General features: G+C 30.1%; 1 protein-coding gene across 1 annotated transcript in view; it reads right to left on the reverse strand.

The window, feature by feature from the left end:
• The window catches only part of LOC100880858 (CYFIP-related Rac1 interactor B), a 63,813-nt gene extending 61,852 nt beyond the window's left edge, over positions 1–1,961 (reverse strand). Inside the window, exon 1 of the mRNA XM_012281740.2 lies at positions 1,456–1,961. The gene's annotated coding sequence lies outside the window, so the exon portion shown is untranslated. The remainder of the gene's footprint in view (positions 1–1,455) is intronic.
• Positions 1,962–6,000: the final 4,039 nt, after the last annotated feature.

Genomic DNA, 6,000 nt, shown 5'->3' on the forward strand with positions numbered 1-6,000 from the left:
AACATTTTTAACATTTTATCATTTCATTAAAATAGCAGACAGGCTATGATACCGCACAAAATTAATATTCCTAGTTCAAGCTAAATTAATCAAGTAAATATAATTTAAGGCAAACAGGAAATAGACGTTGCTTCACCCCGCTGACAAATTTTCTGATAATGTGAGGTTGATTGAAATAAACGTCTGCAACGATCAATTGCGATTCTGTTTCGTTCACCTCCGATAATAGTATTTCATTTTTAGTCCATTTTCGATTATTTCAATTCAACTATCCTTTTCTATATTGGTTCTAAAATATTGCTGACTTTTTTAATTAACTTTATTTATTAACTAAAATTTTTTATTACAAAAATTATATGCATAGATTCATTAAATTGTAAAGTTGTTACTTAACACTTAAACGTCTGCATTTTGCATTTTAATATGTCGATGTATAAATACTGTAGCAAATCCTTGCATTGTTTTCCGAATATTTTTCACTTTTTATAATTGCATTTAGATCAGTTCAACATTATTAGATCAACGTTATATTATTATTACAAAAAATTTATTATTTTTATCAATGTAAATCATATCAATAAAATATTAAAATTGTTTATACATTATTAGATCAAAGTTATGTTATTACTATAAAACATCCATGTATTGGTTTTATGAATTAATCATGTTTATAGTTTAAATTGAAAAAATGTTAAGTATTTGATATAATATTGAAGTACCTTTATATTTCCTTCTAAATTTTAATAAAAAAAATTACTTTTTTATCAAGAACGGTCGACGGATTTTTAAGTGTGAGTTTTTCATTATGTATTAAAAAGTTTTTAATAATATTAAAAGTCTTAGAATATATTAAAGTACAAATAATATGGCAACCTCCAAATTTTATCAAAATAATTCTCCAAAACTTACATAATTATTTAAAATTATATATGCAAGAATATATAATCTTAAGATCTATAATCGTAAGAATATATATTCTTACATAATTATCTGAAAGTTTTGCGTCCACCTCCACAATCTCCATAAATCCCTAGATACCCTAATTAAACCGAAAAATTAGAAAAACGCCAATAAATTCAGAAGTTGAATTACAAACGAGACTGAAAGTCTCTTGAGAAAATTTACAAAATTTGCAATATATAACTCAAATAAAAGTTTGCAAAAAAATATTAAAATCACTTGTCTACATTTGATATATGAATTGATATTTTTCATGAAATGTGAAAACATGGCAATCTTAAAAAGTGATACAACTGAAAGGAAATACGAATATAATAAAGTATACAAATGTTTTCATAAAATAAGCAACCACACTTATTTAAATAAATAATATAAATTTTGTAAGCAAAAACGACTATTTAAAGAGCAATTTTAAAACAAAAACACTTCGGTAGACTGAAACCGCGCCAAGGCTGCGCAGATCTTGCAAAGCGTAACGAACGAAAGTTTATTTACCTTTTGACGGTGCACAAGAAGACAAAGCATGACTCAACCGGCCAAATTATTATCTTGAAGAACCCAAGAGTTTCAAGGGAAGCCGTTCTGCAGTGTCGACATTGTTCACCCTTCGCTCGTTTAGAGCCACTTCCGGTTCTTCAGCAACCCCTCGGTCCCTTTTTGAAAAAACGATCGTTCTCTGCGAAAGGTCTCAAGTTGCCTCGTAACGATAAGCTTTATCGCGCACAACACGTTGCACAAATTCGTAGAATGTCTCAATATTTATGAGCGTCGCGAATTTATCTCAGTCCCGGGAATTTTTGCGATTCAAAATTGAGTTTCTTTAAACAATTTGTCTTCCGACGTGTTACGAACTTTCCAAACGCTTTCGCGTGCTCGTCAACACATGGGTTCCGTGTAAAATTCTGTCGAGCATGGAAGAGAAATTTATGAAGAGAAAGAGTATGACTGCACTCTGCCGGAGGTTAATATAACACTGTCAAAGCAACGGCGCACAGCAAACGGAGAGACAGTTTCACCGAGAGACCAGTCAGCTGGGGCCCCCCACCCTTCCTACGTCACGGTCTCAACAGTTTACACGTTTCAATTTTATAAATTGTTTCACCGTGATTTCACATTATCCGTGTAGTACATGTTATTAGTAGGCTACGGTTAACCGGTTAACCGTGGAGTTTAATTTTGTAAAAGGAATACAGTAAATGATAATTACTCTACTCGAGAAATTTACTTTTAAAAATGTAAGACAATTAAATTAAAATATTTACATACAATTTCCAGATAAAATATTATATAGACAATTTCCAGATAAAAAATTATCTAAATTTTCAAATAAAGAATTGTCTAAATAATTTCCAGATAAAGAATTGTCTAAATAATTTCCAAATAAAAAATTATCTAAATAATTTTCAAATAAAGAATTGTCTAAATAATTTCCAGATAAAAAATTGTCTAAATAATTTCCAAATAAAAAATTACCTAGATAATTTTCAAATAAAGAATTGTCTAAATAATTTCCAAATAAAAAATGATCTAGATAATTTTCCAGATAAAAAATGGTTTGTGAATTTAAAGTAGCCCGATGTTAATACATTTATTAGTTATTAGATTTAAAATCTTTTTTGATGAATGAAAAAGTTATTGAATTTGCACGAACTATATCAGCTTATTATCTATCTGTCTGTGCTCACTTTTCTATGTCGCATTACTGTGACCAAACGGTTTGACCGATCTGAAAAATGTTTACTGATTAATTTTGTAAAAGGAATACGTATTTACAATGCATTGTAAAAGGAAAATGACAATTACTGTATTCGAGGAATTTATTTTTGAAAATATAAGACAATATTTTTATTTGTTTAGCTATGTTATTGGTATTCGAGATATCAATATCAAGATCTGTAATGAAAGAGGAGTGTAGACGTTCAGTATTTAATCTTTCAAACCTCTGATAAGTGGACGAACACATTGACTTATGTTTAGCGACTTACTCGGTGCTGGACTTTTGTGGTTTTTAAGACTGTGCAAACTTTAGGGTTTGGATATGATTTTTCTATTTCTTTTATGAATGTAATGGATATTTCGCAATGAGGATTTAAACTTTTCAAATTTTCAAATTTTTAAATTCTCAAATTTATTATATCTAATTTCTAAGTCGTAAATTCCTAAATATCTAAATTTCTAAGTTTCTAAATTCCTAAATTCCTAAATTCCTAAATTCCTAAATTCCTAAATTCCTAAATTTCTAAATTCCTAAGGTTCTAAATTTCTAAAATTTTCAGAATCCCAAATTCCCAAAAAGTCCAAATTTAAAATTCCCAAATTCTCAACATTATAAATTCCCGCATTACCAAATATAGGAACTAAATTTTCGAATTTTTAAAAATGAAAATTTTCGAATATTAAATCAAGTCTCTCGAATCTGAAAACTCAGAAGTAGTTTCCTTCTTATCCACTTTACCAATATCACACATCCTTCCATACTGTTGTTTTAGGATAACTTATATTTGTAGAAGGAAGTGACAGAAAATCGAGATACCTTATGGAAACTTCAAAATTACGGTCAGAATCGTTTTATAAAACATAAAGCGTTTGAATATAATACATTCGTAATTTTAAAACAGCTAACATTTTAGCTCTTCATACTAAAATCGCAAAGAATTTTGAATTTTTCTCTGAAAATCGTCCTTCATTTCAATTTTGTCACGTTTCTGAATTATTTTCATAATTAACGTTTAAAACTGAAATCAGCTGACAAATATATTAAAACAACCTTTAAAGATTATTTTATATTTTTTTTTTCGAGTTAAAATAATGAGCAGCTTCTGTATAGGAAGTATTTTTATTAGCCCCAGTGCTCTAGGCACGTTATTCGGATAAAATTCGGGTTAAATTACAAATAATTATTCCAGACAAATTAGCAAGATATAACTATTAATAACATATAATTATTAATTTCTGATCATTTTTACAACACAGTTCTTAATAAAATAAATATAACAATGCACTTGATTATCGAAAAACATTTAAGAGTAAAAGAATAATTTAAAATTAAACGATATAACATTCTTTAATTAATCTATACATTATCTGCATGTATAAGAAATTCCTGAACAATTTGAAGTACATTAAAAACAAAAATTCGTTAGACATGACAAATTAATTGCACTTTCTAAACCTCCGTCAAACAACGAAAGTGCAGAATTGCATAAAAATTACACGTCCGCAACGTTATACAGATTCAAGATAGAATTGATGATATGTCGTAGGAAGTGAACTGTGCAGAGGTGTGAAATATGCAAAGGTATGAATGAAACCCACTAAGAATGAGTATGAGGCATGCATCTAATTAGGAAGTGAGTGGAATCAACTGGTTGCAAATAAATGCAAGTGAGTGTAATGTCGCTAACGACAGAGAGAGCGAAACGTGCACTATAAATGTATGGACGATTACAAATTTTAAATAAATGTTATGCTACTGTTAAATGAATGAGCAAATTATGTTTACCAACGCGTGGTAATCCAACGCATCGTAAAGTAACGCGTGGTAATCCTACGCATAGTAATCCAACGCGTAGTAATCCTCTGCATAGTAATCCAACGCGTAGTAATCCAGCGTGTGGATATCCAACGTGTAGTAATCCAGCGCGTGCATACTCAACGCGTAGTAATCCAACGCGTGGTAATTCTAAGCGTAGGGATCTAATGCGTGGTAATCTAACGCGTAGTAATCTAGCGTGTGGATATCCAATGCGTAGTAATCCAGCGCGTAGATATCCAAAGCGTAATAATCCAGCGCGTAGCAATCCAGCGCGTAGTAATCCAGCGCGTGCATATTCAACGCGTAGTAATCCAACGTGTAACAATGCAACGCGTGGTAATTCTAAGCGCAGGAATCTAACGCATGGTAATCTAACACGTAGTTAACCAACGCGTAGTAATCCAACGCTTAATAATCCTCGCTCTCTGATTAGTTCGTGTTTTTTCTTAATTATTCAAAAACGAAGCTTCAAACCCCATTTTTCGCGTCAGTTACCCTACGTTTCAGGGACCTACACTAATTGTGAGACACCCCGTATTATACTTACTACATTACTATTATATTATACTAACTACATTATTTTTTATATAATACTATGTATAATGTAACAACAAAAATGTTAATATCAAAACTAACACATACATTGAAATTGAAAATAAATAAGCAACCATTAAACATGAATTAATATATGCAATAAATTTCCATCTTAATAAAAATCAGTATTTCAAGAACACTACCTTAACAAATTTTCTAACTTAAAAAAAGAAACTTGTGAACCGGTCATTTTGACCGACTTTGATAGTCTCAAAAGTTATAATTAGAAAAGTAATAATCCGCAAATAATTCTTGCTAAACAAATTTATTCTAAATTTACAATATTGTAAGGAAGCACAATAGAAAATCGTAGTCGAAAACAAAAAATAATGACTATAGGTACGTTTAGTGTTAAAAATGCATGTTTCGATGAAGTGTTCCGCGTAGAAAACAGTGAAATCCGCAGGGAGTTGCTTCCTTGACGTGCATCAGTGACCTGCCTTAATGCAATGTGCATATGTAATAGCGATCTGTGCATGCCGAGTACAATGACTCGGTAAACGCCAGACTGCACGTAAATGCTGTAACTATCATTCTTACGTAGAGTCAACAACAATTTCTAAGCGTTTCAGTGAAATCTATATTTTTAACGAAACTGCAGTGGCGATACTAGCTTATCAGTCACGTAACAATTTCATCGAAGCCTTTATAAACGGTTATCAAATAAAATTCCATCGCAATCTATGAAGAAAAATGTTAAAATTCTTCTTACTTCTACATCCTTTGCAATTAAAAATATGAAATTTTTTAAAATTATCATTATACATTCTCGTTCTTTTACATTAGAACCACTAGTTCTAAGATAAGATAATATATGATTTTTTAGATAATAGATCATTCTTAGATAATTTTTAGATAAAAGATAAGATAATAGATAACTTCTAGATAATTTTCAGAAAAAAAGGCAATAC

This window comes from Megachile rotundata, chromosome 11, assembly GCF_050947335.1.
Source record: "Megachile rotundata isolate GNS110a chromosome 11, iyMegRotu1, whole genome shotgun sequence".
Classification (NCBI taxonomy): Eukaryota; Metazoa; Arthropoda; class Insecta; order Hymenoptera; family Megachilidae; genus Megachile; species Megachile rotundata.